The sequence below is a fragment of the Marmota monax genome, unplaced genomic scaffold (assembly GCF_021218885.2).
Source record: "Marmota monax isolate L192 unplaced genomic scaffold, Marmota_monax_Labrador192_F-V1.1 WCK01_AAM20220418_F8-fsc00075, whole genome shotgun sequence".
Classification (NCBI taxonomy): Eukaryota; Metazoa; Chordata; class Mammalia; order Rodentia; family Sciuridae; genus Marmota; species Marmota monax.
In genome coordinates this window covers 4,866,131-4,892,024 of record NW_026694772.1, presented here as the reverse complement: position 1 = coordinate 4,892,024, position 25,894 = coordinate 4,866,131, and the positions used below count along the sequence as shown (strand labels likewise).

The window sequence follows — 25,894 nt, the reverse complement described above, 5'->3', positions numbered from 1 at the left end:
GGTGTAGAAAATATGGATCACTCACTGGGAGAGGAATTCCTTTTTACCTCTTGTCTTCATATTACTGACTTATAGCATGTTGGAAAGGATCAGTTATAAGAGAACACAGGAGGTTAATCTGGGTGAGTTCCTTCAGAGAAATCATGTAACACTTTCCTGCACACTTTAACCACATCTTCCCTCTGCTTGGATTGGAAAGTTTAGTTTAATGTACATTCTTTCAAAATGCAGATTTCCTCCCTTTCTAGAATACCAACCCTCATTCATCCTCACCTGTGTCCCAACTTAGCTTGCAGTTAGTTTAGGTCACATATTACCTAATTATTGCAAATGTTTCCTTCATCTTCAACTTGTGTCTTAGTCCCTAAATTTAATGAAGATGTATTAAATTCTCAAGGGCCAAGGCTGTTTTTGCCTATACTTCTGTTTTTGGTTTATCCTGTTAATGCTTCCCTTATAAAAATTTGTGGAATACATTGGAAAGTGGATTAAGGTTTTTAAGAATGGGAACTGCAGGAGGGGTTACTGGAAATGTTAAAGGGTGGGAAGGAGATGGAGATGGCGACTGGAAATGCATTTCCCTACCCTTTCTGCCCTGCCTACTTCTCCATCAGATCCAATCACTGTGGGGGCAGTGTAAATATGAACACTTCCCTAGGTTCTTGCTATGACAAGTGTAGTCCGTAGTCCCACCGCATTATTATTGTCCACCAACCAGTTTATCAGAGACAAAAACTCTCAGATTTCCCTTCAGACCTATTGAGTCAGAATCTGCATTTTAAAGAGACACCCTGGTGATCTCCATACATTAAACTTTGAGAAGCACAGAATCAAATGTGTATAGTGTACTATCCCAAGGTAAAAGGGCGAGGACCTTAAACTGAGCCAATATCCTAATTTATTTACCAGTACTTTGTCCGTCTTTCTTCATCACAAATCCATTTTAGAAAACCGCAGAGAACTGAACTCTTTTGTAAGGAACGCTATTACACGGTGGGTGGGAGGACGATCCTCTTCAACCCCCTCCTCTCAGCTCCTCATCCCACCTCCCTACCCCCCACTCCCAGTGAGCCTTCCACAAGCACTCTTCTTCCAAGCCCCACTCTCTTAGGGACGATTTTTGCTCCTCCCCAAACTGAAACAGCAAGGGGGAGGGTTGCTGCCCGAAGGACTCACAGTTTACATACCAATACAGACACAAGCACTTTGCAAAACTGCCCTTTAGAAACAATTATCACCTTGCCACCTGAGATTTGGAGCAGCCCCTGCGCTCCCCTCCCTTTCGAAATCCGTCTTAAAGTGATACTCAGAATCAGACTGAGCGATCGCGCGCAATATAAATCCGCTTGAAAGAGAAGAAATGAAAAGGAGGTTATTATGAGTGTCAGCCTAAGCATCGCTCTTTGTACCTTTCTGCTTCCTAGAGAAATGGAACCATAATTCTAAGGTGACTAACGCAAGACTGGGTAAGCATCCAAATTTCCGGGTCCGCTTTGCCTGGAAGGACGGATTCCCCTTATTCTATACATCCTAGGGTCTTTTCCAAAAGATTCCCAGGCTACCCTCCTTCCTCTTCGGTCTTCTGCAAACTAAAACTCGCAAAGCGGTGGCTGTCTGTGGATTGGCTAGTACTAAAATATCCATTGGGTGGCAGTAATACTATCCTCTTTATGACTTGCAGCAAACCAGAGAATGCATTCAATCAAATGAACCGATCTTGTAGAAACACTGGAATCATTTATGCATTGCAGTTTCTCTTTCTTGTTTTTGCTCCTTCTTCTCTGGGATATTTTGAGGGGATTGTGTCTATTAGTCAAGATCTCGTGCTGTTCGTGGTTTGCTTGTCGTTTTCGCTCAGGATTAGCATCATTCAAGACAAACGCAAAGCTGCTTTTTTCCCCCCACTCTCTTTTGAAAAATCATTTTTGGGGGCTGCTGAAGAGAGCTAGGACCCAGGAGACACCTTCCCAAACAGCAGGGGTTGTGTGCTTTCACATAGCAGTACTGTACAAGGAAAACCCCGTCGGATCTGTTATTGCGGGATACTTGTGAAATATACATAGGATTCTTTCTTATGGCTGCATCCCGGATTTGGAAATTTTACTTGGGGACCAGGAAGATTTGAACGACTACATGTATCCAGAAGATTTGCAAGCAAGACTCCGATTCTTGTCATAGAGCTCACAGACTTCCTCACTTATCAGCCTTTTTCCTTCCTTCTTTTTTAAATTTTTTTTTTATTTCCCCCCTCTCTTTTTTATGCTCTCTTCTCTCTCAGTCTCTCCTTTTCTATCTGCCTCTTCTTTTTTTCTCCTAGTCTTCCCCCCCGCCCCTGCTCTGCACCTGGATTGTATCTTCACCAAACAATCGGGCACTTTGAGAACTAACTGGAGACAGTCTTGTAGGGAAGATCTGTATGGAATTATCTGCTTTTATGGTGAACTTGGCATTTGTGAATGGGTATCTTGTTCATGATATTAATTGCTAGCAAAAACAAGAAAAAGAACACAGGAGTAAAACGTGGATTTTTCTGAATACGCATTGTGATGACCAGCAATTACCTTACCCACTGATATCCAGAGGAGAATAATTTGGAAGACTGTTGTGGGTAAGGTCATTTTATATATGCAAAGCCATCAGTGGTGTGAGCAAACTTGGGCATTTGTAATAGGAATGGGTGACTTGGATGATTGCTGCATCGCATTGATGGCTGTGATGTGGCTGTTATTGGCACTGAATGGAATAACTGCAGTTGGGTGTGTTGGTGTGTGTGCATGTGCGTGTGTGTATGTACGTGTGCCTGTATTCTGAGTATAATTGAAAATAAATCAAAGCATCACTCTTCCTCCCCCCAATTATTTTGATATAGAAGAGTGTTTTGAATTAATTCTGGGTAGACACTCTTTGTTTGGATGCAATAATTGTGGCTCCTGTGTTCTGAAGGGGTAGCAGCAGTAAAAGGAACACTAAGTGAAGAGCCCCATTTAAAATGAAACAACCTACTCTTTATTCATTAAAAGAAATATGTTTTCCACTCAGTGCAGCATTCTGCTGCATTTCACAGCCGCAATGGGACCACGGACATCCCACTTGTCAAGTTCCTAAACTTTAAGGTGATAATCATTGTTAATTGTTCTCTGGGTTGTGGTTACTGGAGATTATTAAGTGCCCCGCACTACTTTTCTATCTATTGGAATATCACTCGGAGTGAAAGGGGAAAAAAAGGGGAAAAAAACCTGAAAATGATGACTAAAATACAGAAGAAGAGGGCGATGTTATCTTAAATATCACTATAGCGCTTTCTTTCTCAAGTTCAATTGCCCAATAATGTAATTATTTGCCCAGTATCCTAAATAGCTGAAGCTGCGACCCACGTGCAGGGGAGTCAAAGGTCTGAAAGCAGAGAGGATCCTATTATTGCAATGCAGCCAGCTTGGGAAATGCAGGCAATTACACACTTCCCTTAACCTTAAGTTGAAGATGTGTCCTGTCTGCTATTTTACCTTTTTGGTGAAAAGTTAGAGACTAGAGCACTAAGGATGCTAAGCATATTCTGCCTGAGAAATGGGTTAAAAAATCGATATTGATGACGTGGTTCAGTGCACTGTACTGCAATGCTAAAGTCCCATATTCAGTACCTATGATGAGAGAATGGAGCATTTACATGTGTTATAAATCTCACCTGGTAGATTGATCCAAAGGGGAGGGGATAAGATATGTGGATATGTAGGAAGATGGATGGAAGTCGTGCATAATCGGTGATTATGTAACTTCATTACATCAGTGAGTTTCAGTCAATGATAGTGAGATGAAATGATTGTATAGAGAAAGGCTCCATCACCCTGTTAACTTTTGAAGGCTTGTAACAGCTAACAGAGGAGGAGGGCAGATAGAGATTAGCTCCAGGGTCCTGTAAACCTTGATCTCTGCGGCGAATTTAGCAGGAGTTTTCTCAGTGAGTTTCTGAGGGATAGCACAGATCATGTAAGCTTTGGGCTGGACAGGAGCAATTTTAGCCACACCCATGGAGAGTCAAAATGTGTCCGCAATGTTTCACAAGTGTCCCATTGAGTGACTGGGGCTGATGATTCCAGCCAAGGTCATAGATCTTTTTCCTATGATTGAAATATGTGACCCGAACTGAGTGGAAAGTTAAACCCATTGAAATGAAGACTGTGTACGTAATGACAATTTAGTGTCCTCTCTTGTATTTTTTTCTGGTAGAGCTTGGTGCAGATTTCAGTCTGGTGGTTCTCTCATTAAAAAATGATGATTGTTTCCATGGTGTGTCAGAAATGAGCGCTTTGTACCTTTATCTTTGCCATGACAACCTCTTTCTGGGCCATTTTAACCCTCTGGGAAAAGAGAAGTAAAAACCTTTAAAGGTAACACTATCCTATTGAATTAAAAGATAAATGGCATCAAATTCATTATTATTATGAATGCCATAAATAAAAAGCAGTCTATTTTCAAGTTTTACTTATCAAATGCTTTAAAAGACATGTTGCAGTCGCCAGAGACTTTTAACCATGAGATGAGGTAAATGTACTGTGCTCACTGTACAGAGGAAGGAATACTGCAGAATAAAATGTCATTTTTTCCTCAGGCTTAATTTGGAACTCTGGTTTTTTTAAAAGCAGGAGCACATCAGCTTCTTTTGGCCTTCTGCTGTTTTAGGATCTGTTGTTTCCTTTCAACAGATCACACATTCAACAAAAATTGAAACTGCTGACATTCTAACCCTCTTCAATTGCAGCTTATCATCCACTTGTGCTATATCCTAAGTTCTTTTACATTTATTTTACAAAGAAAGCTAAATGACTTTTCTTTCAGGGAGATGAGATGATTCTTTCTGTTTTTCATTTATATCTCATTGTCCATTTCCTTACAATCTTACAGAGTCAGGTGCAGGATCTAGACACCCACTAAGAAACTTTGAAAACGTTTGCTCACCTCACATCAGAATGGTGGAATTGTAGAATGAAATTTTGAGGTCTGATATTTGAGGTGACTTTCTTATTTCAGCAGGACATGCCCAAACATTGATATATTGTGCTAGTGGATTTGGAGGTTTGGTGTTTATATTGTGTAGGAAATTGAATGTGAAGTTAACTCCTGATTCCTTCCTTCAGGGGTCAGGGTAACACAACGGCTGCTTCCAGGCTGTTAGTCTTCAACTATGTGCAGAAATATAGCCTGCAATTCTTTTTCCAGTATCCCTTATTTTAATATTTTATAAATGACTTCCTCAGTTGTTTTCTGACTTAAGCCACACATATGTTACCAAACTGGGCATATTCTCAGGTTTCCTAATCTAAGTAGAAGATGGAAAAATAGCAAAATGGAAAAGGAAGTCTGTATAAAAAGATACTGATCATGAAAAAAAAATATGTAATTACTATCCTTTTACTTGAAGACTGCCTATACTCACATTAGGAAAGATAGTTTCAATCATTTTAATGGCTCCTATAACCTGTTACTTTCTTTAGGAAGAGGATTATGTAACCATGGCAGGTTATAGCATTTTTCTTAAGTATCCTACAAATCAATAATAAAAAGCTTTGCTTAATAGGAAAGCATTTAAACATGAAGGCAATGAGTAATATAAAATATAATATCTATTCTTCTATTTTATTGCTATATTGTCAGCCCAAGTTATGTGGTTAGATTAGAAAAATTGGGGAAAAAAAGAAGAAATACCATTTATGAATATGGAAGCTACTAATTTTGTTTCCTGACCAGTTGCTTCAGCAAAGTCAGGAAATTTAGCAGACATATAGTGACAGTATTCCTATAACTAGGAAAAAGCTTAAATGGAAAATTTATTATGTTTGCAATATATTTGAAGAAATCAGCATGATTTTGGTTGACTAATAGATAAAACATTTTGGAAGATTAAAAGATTCTGAAATATAAATCTTAAATTAATCAGTTATACACTGAAATATTTGGAGTATACTTTGTCTTACAACAGATATGATATTTGGAGTTTGATAAATCTTGTGGTTTTACAAAGCAGAACACTCTATAATTTATGGCAATCAAAGAAGTGTTGATTAGTAAAATTTAAAATTAGCAAGTTTTCTGATGATGTTCAAATCATAAAGCATAATTATAATGGTACCATTTGGGCAGCTATAGTTAAATTCCTGTCAGCATTTTTATTATTAAATTCCAATCCTATTTCCATTAGTCGTATCAGGAATCTCAAAGAGGATGTCTCTGAGACATTAAGGCACTGTAGACTTCTGGGCTGAGTCAGAGGGCCTGAGATGTTCTTCAGACTTTGTTAGTTACTGGCCTTGTGACCTTTGACACTGCACTTGACCTCTCAGAATTCCAGAGAATCATTTAAAAAAAATAGAATAGTTATGTGTGATTCTAAAGAAAGGGTATCATGTATGTCTAAGTGTTAACCACCATGCTATGCCTTGGAAATATATGGAATTATCATTATTAAAGATTCCCCTAAGTCTTACAAATCTAGCAGGATATTTCTTCTCTTGCCATAATTGTAAATCTTTCTAGACACTTTCTAGTGCCAGTTAGAGTAAGCTGGTAGATAATATCAATCAGTGGTTTAAGCTGCTAGACAAATTAAAGGCTTTGGTTGCCACTTTCACTCATTACTTTTGGTTTTTTTAGGAGTACTCATATTGGAATGTAGTTGTCTTAAGTAATTAAAAAAACAGTTGCTTTTGAATAACATTCAAGGAATGGAAACTAAGGATTTTGTATGTGAAAGTGTTTTAAAGAGATTGCTTTTTGAAAATGCCCCTGAGTACTTAGGAGTTTCTGTTTCGGGTACAAAGAGTACACAAACAAGCATACATGAACAAACTCCATGCTACTACTTGAATTGGGTCAATTGACCAGAAAGCTGCTCTCAACTATCACTTATTAACAGAACTATAAAGAGTTTGAATACCAAGTAAAATAGAAGAAATGAGAATATAAAGATAACAGTTCTGTTTGGAATTTTCTAGTTGCAATAATTACTAACGTTCTTTAGGGGGAGGCAATCCCCCATGTGTCAGAGCTTTATAAAGCTGCATTTCTTTAATGTTCTGGTATCTTAATATAAATAGATTTACATAAATGAGAAGAGAATAGTTAGTAATATGAGTTTCCATATATGTTTTTAAATGACTGAATAAATAAGCCAAGAAGTAAGTTTTATATTTTGGCTAAGGGGAATTGGAAAGTGAAAAATCAACCCTGTAAAAAAAGAAATAAATGTACATGGACTTAAACAAATAAAACTTTTGGTATAGAGCAACCTCATCTTCCTAACTTCCTAGTGATTTGCTTTTTATGTTTAGGGTTCTCAATTCCTTTGTTTTGGATGAATTTGATCATGCATGTTTATCTGATTTCATCGATGCCTATAAATAGCAAGGCTTTTCTTAGTTTCCTATATTTAAAGATGCATATTTTTATGTTTTATGGAAGTACTTTAGTTTTGCTGAAGCAGATTTACAAAGGAATATCAGAGGAATATAGACAGGCTTGTTTATTTTGACAAATCCAGCTAATCACCTTACAAATATGCTTTTAATTTTCACCCAGAGAATGCCACCCTGGAGTGTCTTACACTGCACATAGCATTCCATTACAGGCCAACCACAGGGCTCAGTGGACATACCCTTGCTATTTACTCTGACCATTGACTTGCAAGGAGAGGTTCTTCTTGGCTTGCTTTTTTGGTTCTCTTGTATAGAAACAATATTCGGATACCTAAACTCTGGGATTCCTAAGGCTTTTAGCTACAAAGGAAGGGAGACCAAATGGCCGGGTGTTGTTTTCCTGTCACAGGGTCTGAAATTGCCAAGCGGTGAACTATGGATAAAACAAAAGAAGAGAACAAAGCACTTTCATATTTTATTTCGTAAAACTTACTTTTTCTTGTTTTTATTTTACTACATTAAAAGTAATCTTTTTTTCATGCCAACAAAGCAAAGCGCATGCTGTAGTTACACAGTAACTATGCATAAAATACAATGAATGACACTAAAAGAGCTATTTTATTCCACAGGAGCTATAGGTTTAAGAACATAAATTTAACAGTAAAATTAGAGTGTACATTGTAATACTAATTCAGGATATTGTGTGTGGAATTTGGATTCACTGGTAAAATTCAATGGATTGTTTATTGTGATCATATAACTATAGACATATTTTTGCACTTTCAATATGTTTGCTAATTATGTATCTTATACTTTATGTGAATTATAATTATAATAAATCAGTATATAAATAATCATAAAATTATCCATAGTGGATTACCATCTCATGGCTTGATTAAAGTGAATTAATTGATACATTCATACCCATCCATGTTTACATGTAATACCACTGATGTAATACAGTGATCCTCATCATTTTCTGATATTTTAATTTAAACAAAAGTAAATGTTCATTTAACAAATGGAATACCACTTAATCATAGTTTGACTTTCAGCATCACTTGATTAAGAAAATTCATAATGAATAATTATAATCAATTAATGTGAGTACAATAATTCTTTAAAATTAATATGCATATATTCACAACAGGGTGCACATATATCTTTGAAATGCATTGTTTATTCATCTATAAAGTTTTGTGCATATGTAGATTCTAAACTTCTTGGAGTAACTCCTGCAGCTCCATTAAATAAAAGGCCCATATGACTAGAGCCAAAATTCTTAACATTACATATGCACATGAAAAGCAAATTCATATTATGGTGCTCTGTGGATCAAAGGAGTTGAATTTTGGGGTGGATGAACTTAGGTTATGTGATTTCCCAAGAATGCACATTTAAAGTTCCAATGTAGGTAAATTCCCATTCAAATTTTAGAATTGAAGGGTTTTTACTTAAAATTATTTGATATTACAAAATAATAGCTTATAAAAAACCCCAAATAAACATTGTTTTTATTGCAGCCCAAATAAAAATGAATTATTATAAATATTACCAGAGGTAATTAAGGTAGCCTCATAAAAATCTGATGGATTTATATAAAGTATATGAGTAAAGGATACCTTCATTTTAGAAAATAAGGAAATGTAAATCAGAGAAATGAAATTAAATTTCTAAGATCTTACAGTTTCTTGGTTTTCTCATGATGCATGATTCTGGTTCCTTGATATGATACAAGTCTTCAATATTATATTTTAGTTGCATAGTAATATGTCCTGGAGAACCATATACTTTTTTTCATAGTGCAGCATAAGAAGAATAATATTTCTTGTTGGCTAATGTTAGCACATCTAATCTTTTGCTCTCTAGTTCACTTTATTGACTTTCAATTACTTATATGACTTTCCTGCACATAACATGTTGACTTTATTTTTTCTTTGGGTACAGTGTGCCATCCCTGGCCTTATTTTACCTGGAGACATAATAGAAAGGAGAGTTGGGGAATGAGATCACTGGTGGGCCACCTCACTTTTTCCATGCTGTCCTTTTTCTGTTAAGTTTTGTATCTCCCCACCTGCAGAGAAGTGCTTTTCTCTGGAGTTTCTCCTTTTTCCTGACTTTCTTAAACATTCCATTCTGGAAATCCGTGGCATTAAGAACAATCATTATTGTCACAGTGTTGCATGCTGTTTTCTTGTTTCCATGGCATTCCACTGAGGGGTCTTACCAAATATCTTTTAGTTATACTTTATCCTACTTTGAAAAGATAAGATATCATATTTCATTTCTTTATCAACAGGGTCACTCTGCTTACATAGTCAACAATGAATTAATTTGAGAAAAATAGAGACCGTGATATTTTATCAGGTTTACTAAGCTACAGTCACACAGCTACTAAGTCAGTTGGCATATGAATGTGTTCACACACACACACACACACACACACCTTTTTTGTCAACATGTTTGATATATGAATCACTGTTAATATACTAAATAGAAAAGTTTGGAATAACAGACTTCACTTTGTACTGTAATAGAAACATTTACAGAAAATGTGCCATTTTTTTCTGACTCAGAAAAGTATCATCTGTAATGTAGTCCACTGAGGCTAAGGTGGAGGGAGGGCTGTGAAGGACATACTTTTACTCAGGTTTAGATCTTGAAGTGTGCCACAGACTTACTGTATAGCAGCTGTTAACATACCTGTATGGAAAAATGACACTGGCTATGAATACCATGAAGTTACAGTTCCTCCACCAACTCTATTTCAGAAGAGACACAGCCAGGGGAGATAAACACAGCAATAAAAATGGAAAACTGAAAGACTTAGAATGGTATCAGATATTTTGTGTAAACAAAGCTTCATGTGGCCAAGGGAGAAAATTTGAATGTAACAAATGAATCTGGTGGCTCTCAGTGTTTGGTTTTTGAATACCTCTGTTAGAGTCCTTAATTGTTCTCACCATGACAGAACTCCTGAATAGTACTCAAGAGGCACCCAGCTCCACAGTGTGCAGAATAAATTCATTCAAGGGGTCTCTAGGGGTTTGGGACTGCTACTTTCCCCTCTCAGGATTCTCCTACAGGGCCCTTAATAACATAGTCACAGAGTAAGCTGCTCATGTCTGTGGGTGTGCACTCCTCAAAGAGTGAATGGTTTAGTTTAGCACAAGGGGGCAAGTGCCTGTCTGTCTTATATTTCCAGGGACCAGCATTGTGCAGGGTCTGTAGTAGGCCATCAATAAATCATTATGTAAACAAATGCTTAAGTTCTGGTTAGCAGATCAGTTTTAGATCTATATTTTCCAAAATACATGCTGCATTGTAAGTTGAGATAAAAGCTTCTGATTTAGGAAAGTAATAAAGGAAAAATATGTAATAAAGGAAAGAGGATTAATAGTAGGTAGTTGTAGCCTATGAACAGACTGATGGAGGAAAAATGGCCAGCCAGCCTGCCTGCCTTCTTCTGCCTTCTTTCTCTCTCCTTCCTTCCTTCCTTCCTTCCTTCCTTCCTTCCTTCCTTCCTTCCTTCCTTCCTTCCTTCCTCTTTCCTTTCTCTTCCACCATAGTTATTTCAGGAGGCAAGAGATACACAGAGAGTGATATCATATGTCTGGGCCTTATAGTCTTGGGTATGGCTAATAAACTCACATACAACTGTAATTCAAGATAGTTTATCATGCATATTTCTAAGAGAGGTGGCAAAGTATGGTACAGGCTCTGGAAAGAGTCAGAACTCATGCACATGGAGGGATTAGGGGAAGTTTGCTAAAGGAGGAAGGCTTTATGTTCACTTTGGAGTTAGCAATGCTGTGGAGAAGATACAACATTCTAAGTAGAGGGAGATCAAAAACAAAGATATTGTAAACAGAAGCAAATGGAGCTTGGTTACGGAAGAGCCAATATTCTAGTTTCTACAGAGAATGGAATATGTGATGTATAACATCTGAAGATAAGGCTGGAGTTCAGAGACTCCAGGTTGGTCAGAAAAGAGTCAATGGAATGAAATTGCATGAGTATAATGAAAACAATATTTTACACTATATCAGATTTATGCTTTAGGAAGAAGGGGAAGAAATTGAAAGTCTATATTTCCTAAGTACCTTTGATTCCTAGTTTTGAGAAGTTCCCAAGGACTCCTGAGTGTCATATTTATTGCAGTTGTCTTCATGTTGAACTCAGTCCTCAAACAGCCATCATAGACTCTCTTCATTTACTTTTTTCTTTCCTCCTCTCTAAGACAGTGTTAGCAATTTTAGATAAACACAGAGGCTAGAGTGAAAGAAAACAGCTTTAATTTTTTTTAGTTGTAGATGGGCACAATACTTTTATTTTATTTATTTTTATGTGGTGCTGAGGATCGAACCCAGTGTCTAACTCATGCTAGTGGAGCACTGTACCACTGAGCCACAGTCTCAGCCCAAGCTTTTTTTTTTTTTAAATAAAGCAAATGGTAACATACAGTAGTGGCACTGATTCATTCAACTATCTTTGCTTAGAGCTATTAGAAAGTTACCACACATCCTAGCAAAAATATTGTGGCTTAAATGTAATTCTTCAATGAATACACTTGAGAATGTTTATTTCTTTACAGTGGTGGTGGCAACAGCAAAGTGACCCTAAAGTGACAATTCATTTGGAAGGAATAAAGCAATAGGGAAAAAAAGAAAAGAAAGTAACTTATATAATGTAATGGCAAGGGGGAAATACAAATTCCAAAATGGTTTTATACTAAGATCATGTAGAGAAAGAATATTGCTTTATAGTAGAATATGTATTCAATAATAAGATAACAGGATTTATTCCTAGCAAGTGTGAACTTTTTGTTAACTGCCAATAATTATAACAATTGAAGTGTACATGAAAATGGGAAAATAGGTCTCCTAGTAATATAAAACTCTCATGCTAGCTTACTATAAAATCGTTCCCTTATCAAATATTTTATTTTGCCCAGCATGGTAGCACATGCCTGTAATTCCAGTGACTAGGGAGCCTGAGGAGGATTGCAAGTTTGAGGCCAGCCTAAGCAACTTAAAGGGATCCTTTTTCAAAATTTTTTTTAAAAAAAAAGAAAAAGGACTAGAGACTTACCTCAGTGGAAAAGCACCTCTGGGTTCAATCCCCAGTACCAAAGCGAACAAACACCACCTCCCAAAAAAAACCCCACAAATAAAAACAAAATTTTATCTCTATTTAAATAAGCAGAAGAAAAGAAAACAATAGATATTGTTTTTCCCCCCATATTTCTTCAGGTTATTCCATGTGGGAAGTTCTAGTAAGCTGGGAAATGGCCAACAATGTTAAAGATAAAATGAAAAAGAAAGCAATTTACTTAGGTACAAACTGAATGTTACATGTATCATCATTGAGATTTAGATAAAAGAACAAGTCACACAGTTCAGCTATTGTCAAAACTCACTCCCTTAGCCTTGAAGATTCTGATTCAGTTTGGGAATGGGGCACAGATTTTTGTACTTTAGAACACTTTTGAAGTCAGTGGGAGCCCCAAGAGGCTCCTTGGGAGGGCTTTAGCAGAAACACTCTGTCTCTGTGAACTTTCTTTCTCTCCTTCTACCCTACTTTCTTATAGATATTGTATGCTTTCTGAATATCCTCCCAAAATGCCCAGCCAAAATCAGTTTCAACTATCGAATTTAACATTCTTTCCATCATGATGGCACAGACTAAGTCCCTTCTATTTGGAAATTCTGTTGATGCCTTAGTAATCACTCACTGTCTATGAATCCTATTACATCATCAGAATCATTCCTTCTAATATGCATTGATTAACTCCATCACATGAATAAATGAGAAATACTATTTAAGAACCTTCTCCATTGCAGGCTTGGGGCTTAACCCAGGCCAAAGATATTCAAGGCAGTATCTGCCTTCAAATCTTATGGACCGGTGGGGAAGACAGATGTCTTCAATTTGGTTCCCTGGAAACAGTCTCTGAAATGGAGAATTGCAGGCAGGTTTAGTTGTTTCTGAGGCATAGGGAAAAACTGACTGTAATGTGGTTGAAACTGGGGCCTTAGAAGTTTCTATAGTAAGATATGGAGTTTTTTTTTTTTTTTTTTGATGGTCCTTCAGCTCTGGAGTTTTGATGATCCTTCAATTTGTCTCAAATTGAGTCAAGGAGCTGGAGTTTTCTGTTTCCATATCAGGCAGGAGCATAACCTCAGACAAGACAGTTCTCTGCAGCTGAGGGCAATTCCCAATGAGGGGCTCAGCTGCTAGTCCTCAGCTGCAGGGTGGGGATATATACCATGAAGAGGGCAGTTGAAGCTATTTGGAAAGTCCGACAAGGTCACAATTTTCCCTTGCTCCTTGAGATGGGCTACGAAAATATGGTAAGAAATTGCTGTGGAAATATAAAATTTTAGATACTTGTTTAAAGGAGTAAAAAAGAAAACTAATAGTAGAAGGACTTGCTCCTTATAATTTTGTTTCAGAGAATATGATTCATTGAGGAATGAAGTTGAAACCATATTTAAATTAATACTACTGTAATTTACCAGATCACAAATAGATAATGATAGGTACCTATGTGTCCTAGACTTCCCTACACAGAAAAGAAGGTGTTAAAAAATCCATGTCTGAAGTGTTTGCATAGGACTGTTTTTTTTTTGGGGGGGGGGGTGTTCTGTGATTTTTATGCCCGATATCAAGGTTAAAAAGAGGCTTGGCTGGGAGCTCAGAGAAAGGGCAAGAAAATGCAAGAAAGGAGAGTGGGTTAAGTTTTCTGAATTCTAAGGATAATAGAACAATTGTTTGAGTTGTTTGGGACCAGGCTATGAAGGACAGTGAAAGCTGGCAGAAGGTGCAGACTCCTAGTGGTAGTGGAATTTCTTGAAGAATGTGGATTGATTGGTATAAACAATGAAAGTGGTGTTTCATTAGCATTTCCCCAGCTGAAATTTGGAGTTCATGGGGGTAAGGAGACAAGCTTTGAATGTGATGAATTTAAAATCATAGAAATAATCCAGACGTGGTTCCAGGCACATGCCTGGAATCCCAGTGACTTGGATTGCTGAGACAGGAGGATTCCAATTTTGAGGCCAGCCTCAGCAACTTAGTGAGACCCTGTCTTGAAATTTTAAAGGGCTGGGGATGTAACTCAGTGGTAAAGTGCCCATCAGTTAGATTCCCCAGTACTTGGAAAAAAAAAACATAGAAATAAGATTCTAGAGTTCCTTTTTTACTGAAGAGTTTCATATAACAGTTCACTTTTGATATTATGTGAAAATATTAATTTCTCAATGCAAGGGAAGTGCCATTACTTGAGATTTTAAAATGCTTAGTTCTATCCTAGTGAGGTGAGAGGAGGAGCTTCTATTTTTTCCCCTGTGAATTTATTCAATCAGGTTGAATACAATGAGATTTAATTTTGCCAGTAATTTTCAAGAGAGGTGACTATGTCTAAATGGGCAACCATTCATTAAATCATAGAAAATTTTAATAGGAAGGGACTTGGTACACACTCTTCCAGATAGACAAAACTTCTCTAACCTATAACTCAAATAATTATACATGAACTAATGTTCACTTTAATAAACAACCACTTTGACTACTTTTCCCCTCAATTGATTTGACATTTGACTAAATGATCAACTCATTTCAGTTCAACAAATACTACCAGATTTTCAACCTACCCCATACTTAAAGTACTAAACTAGACTGAGCAATTCACTTATTGACACAGAAACTGCATTTTTAAGTATTTTTACAAAATTGTCTTCCAAAAGAAAAAGTAATCCTCACCACCACCACCACTCCTTTCTCAAGAATTGAATCTGGCTAGGCATGGTGGTACATACTTGAATCCCAGCACTCAGAAGGCTGAGGCAGAAGGACCCCAAGTTCAAAGCCAGCTTCAGCAATTTAGCAAGACCCTGTCGCAAAATAAAAAGGGCTGGGTATGTGGCTCAGTGGTTAAGAACCTCTAGGCTCACCCCCCCCCCCAGTACTAATAAGTAAATAGATTAACTACTTTATTTCATGTCTGATCCTGGCTTATCTTTTGGGATTACAAAACAAAAAAAAAATGCTGTTTTAAAAGACTAAGAATTAAATGAAGCTGCTACTGCTTTTTCATTCTAACATTCCCCTTGATTATGGATCTATATATCTCATTTTTTTCAAATAAAAATTATCAAGCTTATTAAGGAGATTATAACATCTCTATATATTCACTGTATAATTTTTCATTAAATATAACTTCAAGTCTCCAGGCTCAAACATTGTTTTTACTGGTTGCATCATGCTATTTGTACACAGCACACTTTTCTTTTTGTCCTCAGACTTGATATAATTGATTTTTTTTTCCCCTCTGCCATACAGTGCCACATCCTTTACAGTAGGTAAGTCATGTTATTTTAAGTTTTCTACTCAAAAGAGCTATGTAGGTGGTAGGGGAGATGAGTGACGGCTATTGGAACAGACTGTGCATCAGAAGTTATTTAAACCTCATTTTTATTTGCAAGTAAAAATAAATGGGGCTGGGATTGTGGCTCAGTGGTAGAGAGCTCACCTTACACGTGTGAGGCGCTGGGTTTGATCCTCAGCACCACATAAAAATAAATAAATAAAAAAGAATTGTCATTTCCTGTTTCCAAACTTAAAGTTAGTTTTAATTTCTTAAGATTATAATCAGTAAAGGTGTGGGTTATTCTCTAAGCATCTTTGTTAAACTGCCAATTTCCTGGAGTCAAAGATTCAAATCCTCATAGATCTAAACTCATCCTTTATTAGTTTTAGAACTCCTGCTAGCCCAATATTATTAGTTTTAATATCACTATTGGCTGTGATTACAGAAGGATAAAACAATATATATGATAAAATCTCATGTTGCAATTTTGGGAAACTAAAGGATATTATGAAAATTGAGTTTACTTATTCATTATTTCAGTCACAGATCTTAACTAGATCTAGCTATTATAATTAAGTCCTTACCACTCCAAGAAAAAAATACAGCACCTAAAGTATATATTTGCATATACATGTTCGTTTTTGAGAATATCAAAAGGTAGCTGGAAAATTATTCATACCTAATGAGTTTTTAAGAAAACTTATTTGTGTGAGATCTGTTCTAATAATCGAATGGGAGTGCCGCAGCCCGGCTGGCTGGGAAAAATAGCTGGGGGGTGACGAATAACTTGTGTACTTTGATACAGCAGGAGTAGGAGCCATTTATTGCAGGACAGGAGCAGTATTTATACATTCCACACAGCTTATCTAATTAGCGTAAACTAGATACATCAGTCAACCAATCAGGAATCTCCACACTTAATGGCTCGCTTTTGTTACTTCTCAAACCACTCCCTCTGGCATTTTGCCAGGCACCATCCAGACTTGTTTACGAACTCTAACATTCCCCTGGCAAAATGCCAGGTGTTATTTTGACTTGTTTACAGACTCTAACATGGGAGTAAGTCGTAAAGTGTGGGATAAGGTAGGGTGGTGCACAAATGTATTGGGTTCTAAATTCCTTTTTTTCTTTCTTTCTTTATTTATTTTTATGTGGTCCTACGGATCGAACCCAGTGCCTCACACATTCGAGACAAGCACTCAACCACTGAGCTACAGCCCCAGCCCTTCTAAATTTCTTTCTCAATCAATCTCTGTTTCTTTTCAGTGCTGGGGGGGCCTTGCATGTGCTTAGCAAGCACTCTACTGCTGAGCCACAATCCCAGCCCTTGAGTTCTTATTTCAATGCAATCATCATTACTACTTACATCAGCATTCTCTCTATTATTATGAAAAGGCTGATTTTTAGTTAGGAACATATTTATTATCTAATCAAAAAAGAGTAGATCAGAACACTGACCATCAAGTATGATGTGCTTAAATTCAGGACTATGTAGCTTCTGGAAATTATGTCAGATATGGATTTTTTGCTTTAACAGAACTCTGCCTTCAATTTAAGCAATTTTCTATTACTCCTGAACCCAATGCTAATGTAAATAATTTTGATTTCTGAATGCTTATGAGTTCCTCACCACAGAGAAGACTTTTTAAAAGACTATTTATTATGTGCTCCAAAGTCACCGCTAGTTTTATCTGTTTCTCATTTATTTATTTCTTTGCAGCTCCCTAACTTGAATGTAAGGTTGAGAGGATAGATCCTAATTAATCTGCTTGGACACACATCTTTGGTGCCTATTAGAGTGCCTGGTCCATAGTTCAACTTGATAATTTTCAAAGGGAGTGGGGAGGGAGGAGAGAAAGGAGACTCTCTCAAGTTTTCTTGGTCTCAGTAATGTAATAGGAGAAAAGGGAGCTTGATTAAACAACACACCAAGGCCATCATGGTAGATATATGGCATTTGCATTTTAAAGGTTTTGTTCATAATTAAATGTTATTTGTGTAGTGGAAGAAGTGTTTGTTCTATTTCTCAGGGGGCTGGGCCCACGTATAATACATGTGCTGAATTGCCGGGTTAGTTGACAAAATTGCCTGGAATTCCAAAATGAGATCTTGGAACTTATAGCCAAAGGTTTTTGTTATGTCAGTAATGCAGAAAATAATGTTTGAGGATCATTAATTTAACAGTTTTTTTTTTTAAGTGAGCAAGGTAGAAATGGACTGGAACCTATAGTTAGGTGGCACTATATTTTTATAAATTGTAAGATAATAAAAATGTTCATTTTTTAAACTTTTTAACTTTTTTCCTACAATTTTTGTCTCTACTTAAGTATCCATTAAGATAAAGCTTTAAAAAACTGATTTCAATTTTATTGCCTTCATAGTATTAAAATACCCTCTCCTAATTGTAGAAGACATTGTGTTACACTAGAATTTACATTTGGATCAAGACAAGTGCGAGTTCCAAAATGCCTTTAGTATTTACTGGGCATAACAGCTAAGAACATTTTGTCACTGTACCCCATGGTCAGTTTTCCATCGTCATCTTACTTGACCTATGAGCATTTCTTCTCCTTGGTACATTTTCTTCACTTAGCTTTCCAGATAGCACAGTATGTTGGTTTAATTTGTATCTCCATGTTTGCTCCTTTTCAACATCACCTCCTATTTGACATTTGTTATTTAATCTATTCAAAATGGAACTTCACTTCTCCCTCCCAAATTTACTTTATTTGGTTTTCCTATCTCAACTGATGTTAATTTTATCCTTCTATTTCTTCAGACAAAAAAAAAAACAAACAAACCTTGAAACCATCCATCATTCCCCTCTCTTACTGACCAGACCCAATATGTCATTATGCCATGATGGAACTATCTTCACACTCATCCTGAATTTAAGCACTTCTCTCTACCTCTATTGCTATGATCCATTTTGGGACCCTCATCATCTCTTTCCAAAATTGCTATAGTAACCTTCAAATTGACTTCATACCTCTGCCATTGCCCTTGACAGTTTGCTCCCAATACAATAGGCACAATTGTCTTTTGAAAATGGAAGTCAGATTATGTCTATTGGTTGAAACCCTGCAAAGATTTCTGATTTGACTTGAAGTAAAAGCAAAATTCTTAAAATGGTGTAGAGATATTGGCCTACATTTATTCTTTGACTTCATTTTTCCTCCTTGTGCAAGCTTTTCTTATGTCTCTCCAGCCCCAACTTGCTATTCTTTGAATGTGACAGGTAAATTATTGACTTCGGACATTTTCACTGGCTATTCTTACTCTCTAGAGCATTATTTCCCTAGAAATCTCAAGGCCAATTTACCTTCATCATTTTGGTCTTATGTCTGGTCTGGTCTTTTCTACACCTATACACCCTCTAAAATTGCAGCATACCCACCTCCACACTCCTAATCTCTATCTGGTTATGCATTGACATTCTTATAGGTGCTTTTTATTTTGTAAATTATTCATAGGTTATTATGCTTATTGGTTATTCCAATAATTTTAACTCCAGAAAGATTCATGAGGGATCTTTGTTCTTTTAGATCACTGAGGTTTCCCAAGCACCAAGAACAATGCAAACTTGGTTAAAAAATTGTTGAATGAATAAATATTGCAAAATGGATACAGTAATTGTCCTTACCTTATGGTACTGTTGAGAAAATTTAAATAAGAGTATTTTATCACAGGGCCTGACACAAATTAACAATAAATGGTTGCTGTTAAATATCTTATGAAATTTATCTCAGGTATTATATACCAAAAGTCAGAGTATTACAACATGAACACTTTCTTTCAAATTATAGTTTTACTTATGCCACAAGAAAACAAATTTTCTCTAGTCATACATAAACATATCTTATTAGGTTCATCTAAGTAAAGATAGTTATACAAATATTCAGCTATAGTTGATGGCTTACATGTCAGTGAAATAAATTGCATTATTCTTTTTACTTTATACCAATTAAATTTCATATAATTTAAAGAGGTTGGTGATGAATATTTCCTAATATGGATTGTTTTAAAAAATCACAATAACATTATTTGTAATACTTTTGAGAACTCCCCAAGAAATAGAGTTCACAGAAAATTATATTCCCACTGCGCATTTTAACGAATAACCAATTTTATTTTATTTTTGGCATATTACAATGGAAGTTGGAATTGTTTGACATATTTAATTTTTTGATTCTTTTTCACATTTTTAAATTCTAATTAGTTATACATGACAGTAGAATGCTTTTTGACACATCATACATAAATGGAGTATAACTTCTCATTCTGTTTGTATATGATGTAGAATTGTACTGATCATGAATCATATATGTACATAGATGATAATAATGTCCAATTCATTCTACTATCCTTGCTATTCCCATAACTCCTCCTGCCTTCACTCCTCTCTGCTTAATTCTAGAAAAAACTAATTTTTATGAAGTATTACATGCATCACAAACGTAGGTTTAATATGAGGGATTCAGTAGAAAATACTTTTTTTCCCCATCCTTATTTTGGAAAAGACTGAAAAATAGTTACTACTGAAAGCCTTTTGTAAGTCAAAACAGAGTATTATTCCTGATTATTGAATGGATGTTCTCATTTTTTCCCTTGCCCAATCATCAGTTGCCCATTCGAATCAAATACATTCATTCTTCTCTTTCATTCATATAGTTTAGTGTTTCCAGAGAATTTACAAATGTTTTATTGCATGCCAAGCCTTGGGTAATTAAAGTCGATGACAGGATGTGTCCAAGTTTATTCTGTGGACATCCAACTGCAGATCCTGAGGTTTAAGTCTAGGGTGATTGATAGGCCTCTCTTCTTCCACTACAAATATTTTGAAGATACTGATTCTAATTTACTGAACAAATAATTTGTGAGTAAATCTTTTGCCATCTTTTGTTGTACTTTCATTCTCTTAGGTGTTCATCAGACAACTTCATATACAACTCCATTTCCTTCTTCCAATCTTGAAATGTTGAGATATCACCTCTTCCTGCTAATGTTTCTTAACATATCTACCATTAGAATAAAGATGAGAAATGGAGGAAAACAGATTGGCAATTTTCACCTAATTGCCTAGATGCTACCCTATATCTAAATGTTAAGTTTTCTTCTAACTATTTTAGAAAGAACTACTTTTTTTTCCTAGCAATTCTATTGGCACTCATGCCTACTTCACTTTGATACTCCTCTGCTGGTTGTGGGTGGATGGAGTTTGACTATTTCAGAATAGTTACTAGTGGGTGGGTTCAAGAATCTCTAGTGGGTTGAGAAAAAAGCCATGTTTATATAGATAGTGATCCTTCTATTAAAATCCTGAGAGTGAGTAATATTTAATAGCTATGTTCACCACGCACAAAGCAGAGTCCATCTGTACAGAAACTGATGATATCTAAAGAGAACTGCACGGGTGCTTTGCATTCCTGTACAGGATTTGTGAGCAGTTTGATCTTTTTTTTTTGTAAGATGGTCTCATTAAGTTGCTTAGGGTCTTGCTAAGTTGCTGAGGCTGGTTTTGAACTTGTGATTCCCTGCTTGAGCCTCCCAAGTTGCTGGATTACCTCTGTGCCCAGCTGTGAGCAGGAGTTTTAATACTGAAATTTTAATTTTGTTACTTGGTAGCCAAGGTTTCTCTCCTGAGGGCATGACATAGGTCTGGATGCCTATGGGTCTATACAAGCATATGATGCTATGCATCTGTCAAGACTTAACTTCTGCCACAGCGGATCATAGCACACAGCTTTAGGGCTTCGTGTATATTATGTTGCTTTGATTACAGATGTAATACCTTTAGGTTCATTGTCTTTAATTGTGGGTAGCTGTGGTAGGGGAAGTCAGATGGTCTACTTAGCTGACAGGTTAGTACATTCTCTTTTTTGATTTGAATTCTTTTATATGTTTAAATACAGCACTGGTAGCAACCAGTGATGCTGTGTATGTAGTGAAAGCACCATTAAATTTAGAGGACACTTTCTGAATAGCTAGGCTACTAGAAATGACAGGCCTTTCAAAACATAGAACAATTTTATCTGGTTATTCTTGAAAGACCACTTCACTCAACATCATATTCAGATTATAATAAATTCTAAGTAGATATCATTATATTCTCACTTTCTGAATTTTCCATACTGTAGAAAACGTCTTATTTTAATCTTTTTCACTTAATCTTCTGAGATTGAATAGTCATTGATGTTCATGACCCATTTTATTACAACAACATGACTATCCAACTGTGAGTTTTGCGAAGTTACAAAATGTGCACAGCTGAATCAACTTTTGCAAGCCAAGTCCCCAAAGTTAAATTACATACATTGTTTTGCAAATATCACTCCAAAATTCAGCATATTAGGACAATTAAAGGTCTAATTGATTTGAGATAGCCCATTTTAAAAGAACATTTTACTTTCATTTTATTGGCAAGTTTTAAGACCAAAATTTAAAAGGAACAAAAGTGGACATAATTTAGATGTGAATTTTAATGAAGAAAGTAGAGAAAATGCTAAATGATTTGGAAAAAAAGATATTTAGCATGATGTAACTTCTATAAATGATGATTTCCCCCTGTTCTTTAAAGAATGAAATAAGTTACATGTAATGGACAGCACTAAATTCAGACTGACATTAAGATGTGAATATTTTAAATAAGTGACATAATTTAATTTGAAATTTTGAATCTAATATAAAATGCAAATTGCCCATAGCCCTTAATGTAGAAAAAGGGAAAAATGTAGTGATTGAGTTTGGGGAAATTGTAACTTGGACAGATCTAGCCAGCTGCAGTGATGAACAAGGCTTCCTTTATTATTGCTTCAAAAAAAGCTATTGAGTGGCTAGGACAAAGTAGCTGCTTGAATACTGGAATATCCAATATCCCTTTGAGAGGCGTATTTGATTATACATTTTGCCTTTACCGTCTCATTTCTTTCTAACTCTCCAAGTTCCACAAAAAGTCCCAAAGATCACTGTTGTTGTTATCTTTGGTAGTGTTTTTTGACCCAGAGGTTAACTATTGTTATCTATGTAAAATGGTCTCTATCAATCTTTGACTTTATACCTGATTCCCTTGTTCTTTTGTTTACAGTCTTCCCATAAATCCTTGGTACTTAGAGGATTAACTGCAAAAGGGTTTAGCATGACAAGCAATTTTTTTAAAAATTCTGGTGTAAGAATTCCTTTTCAGCTTCATTTCTCACTGTGGTCAAAATGACTTCTCACCATGCTTACTCTTTCATAGTTACACATGGGCACACACACACACCTCCAATACATGCTCCTCTGTAATTTCTGCTTAGAAAAACTCTTACTCATCCTTCAATACCCATCTCAGATGTCTTCTTTCTTAAATGTTCCCCAACTCCTCTGTTAGTGTGTTATCCAACACCTCCCAGTCATACCCCCAACCCCGATCATCTGAATACATTTCTGTTACAGCACTTATTTTTACTATGATTATTTATCTCTGTTCCCTGTTAGATCAGAAGCTTCATATGGCCCTAAATACCATTTATTCATCTCTGAAGAAACCAGCCCAGCATCCAGGGCTTGTCATAACAGGTCTCAATGAATAGTTGATTGACTGAATGAACAGATCTTCGCTTGTGGATTTTGCACAACCTACAGTTGTGGGTGCCAACTCAATGTGCAGAGTTGGAAGCTGTTTGCAGCTCTGCCAGTCAGTTTTATGTTCTGCCAGCACATTCTTGGTTGTTGTACATTCCCCACTGATAGGATTTTTCCCAACAGTACTTGGCTTGATTACAGTGTTCAAAATTGATTTTCACCATGTCTGGGTTTTTTCCCCTACTCAACTTCATTCTCTCAGTTTCTGTACAGCAGGCTTCTGGGGCATCCTGTTGTTTCCCATTCCCCTCCTGTGCCTTGCCCATCCAAGTAACTTTGTGACGCAAGGCTGGGAAGCTGGCCAGCCTCGATCATTTTGTTGCTGGTGATCCTGTATTACTGTAGGCATTTGAGTGGTGAACCTGGGCATGCTGCCACAGCCAGCAGTGAAGGTGAATGCATTCCAATGCCAATAAGGACTAAGGCATGGAAGTAAATCCATGCGGAATTGACTCTGTCAGTGCTTTCTAGTAAAGGAGGAGATTATACATGTAGAATGTATTGGTAGCAGTGAGCATTACTGTGTTACTTGTAGTTCTAAGATTAAAGGACACTGATATTCTTCACCTTAACTGCTGTTTTAGCACGAGTCTGAGGTTAATGGAGAATACTGTACCCTTGTTGCATTCATTGCCTGGTTTGGCTCAGGGATAGAGAACTGAATGGCATACAGTCTATGGATCATTGTTTCTCCAACTTGAATTGCATATGAATCCCTGGAGGATTTTGATTTACTAGGTTTGGGTTAGAGCTGAGATTCTGCATTACTAACAAGCTCCAGGGTGATACCACGATGCCAATATTAGTTTGAGGATCTCACTTTGAGCAGCCAGGAGGTAGAGAGCAGAGTAAGGTCTTCATAAAGCAGTGCTGACTAATGGGCATGTGCTATGTGTTTGTGTGTGTATATGTACACATACATACTTATGTCAATGTTTTTGATACCTCAACGATGCTATCAGATGACAGCATGACATAACATAAAATAAATAAGTTGTTCCGTCACCACTTCATGTTAGCACAGATTGTTACTGACAGTTGTAGAAGCATCCCTGAGTTACCGGTGCTTTTGTACCTACAAGGCAAATTTAAGATTTGTGTGTGTGTGTGTGTGTGTGTAAAAGGTGTCCACTACCAAATCTTTGAAAATGATTTAGTGCATCAAAAGGGCAAACATCATCTTAGGTTTTTAGTTAAGAGGAAGTAAAGTTCAGTTGCCTAGGACATAGAGGTCTGATGAATTTCCACCAGGTTTCTTTTGTATGTAACCAAGACAGTGATGGTAGATCTATCATTTATTTCATTTCTGCTACACATGAGCATGATGTGTTAGATGCTAGAGGTACAAAGGGGTATAAAACATAATCCCCTCCCTGAAGGAGTTTGATTTGACTCATTAAAGATACTGCTTTTTGAGGGTAAAAGTATGTTGTCTTTTTTTATATTTCCAAAGTACATGCTTAATCAAGCAATTATCAAACATATGTAAGTTATTAACTAAAATATTGCGAAGATATATAAGAAAGGTATATTGTACTTCTAAGGTTAAATTATGACACAGACTTGCAGCATGGTTGATAGAATTACAAATGAAAATTGTGCAGCATGTTTAGTCTGTAAATCAGTGTTTCCTAATTTTTACTTTAAACATGAAATGTGACCTTGGCTATTTTACTATCACCAGTAGCACCTTGTTTTTAAACTACAAAGGCCATCCCAGAGTTCTAAATTTGTTTTTGGGTATAAGATGATATCCTCTTTGGATAGCAACTAAATTTGTTCATAAAACTAAACTTATAAAAGAGATGAGAGAGAAGAACAGATAAATGTAGAATGCAGGATAAAATGTGGGTAGGGCCAAGAATGTGGAACACAGATTATGTGATGGTGAACTACTGCCAATGTCTTAAAGGCAGCCTGCATCACATTTTTCTGCTACTGGGGACTAAACCTGGAGGCACTCTACCATTGAACTATACCCAGCCTTTTTTATCTTTTATTTTGAGACGGGGTCTCAGTAAGTTGCTGAGGCTGGCCTTGAACTGCTTTCTTCCTGTATCAGCCTCCAGAATCACTGGGATGATAGACATGTACCACCATTCTTGGCTTGCCACTAATTTTTAAATCAAGTTTTATTGGAATACAACTATACCCATTCATCTAGGTATTATCCATGCCTGTTTTATGCTCTAACAGTGTGGAAGAGTTCTAGCAGAAATTGTGAGGCTTGCAGGGCCTAAATAAGTGTCCTTAAGGAAAAAAAATACTAACTTCTCAGACATTAAGAAGTAGACCTTTAATATTTATTGGGGTGAGGGCAAGAGAACAAAATATGGCCGTCCAACCATGGTCCTACATTGTTCTTTCCATTCCTGGTGCTCTCCTGCACTGCAAGGCCTCAAATACATCCTGCTTGCGTCCAAGTACTATTAATGTTCCTCATGCTGTTGCTTTCCAAATACATCTACCTTGATCTCCCTTTGATTGTAGGGGT

General features: G+C 36.4%; 1 protein-coding gene across 1 annotated transcript in view; it reads left to right on the top strand.

The window, feature by feature from the left end:
* Window positions 1–1,697: 1,697 nt before the first annotated feature.
* Window positions 1,698–25,894, top strand: part of Il1rapl1 (interleukin 1 receptor accessory protein like 1) — a 1,313,791-nt gene continuing 1,289,594 nt past the window's right edge. The window contains exon 1 of the mRNA XM_046425318.2: window positions 1,698–2,608. The gene's annotated coding sequence lies outside the window, so the exon portion shown is untranslated. The remainder of the gene's footprint in view (window positions 2,609–25,894) is intronic.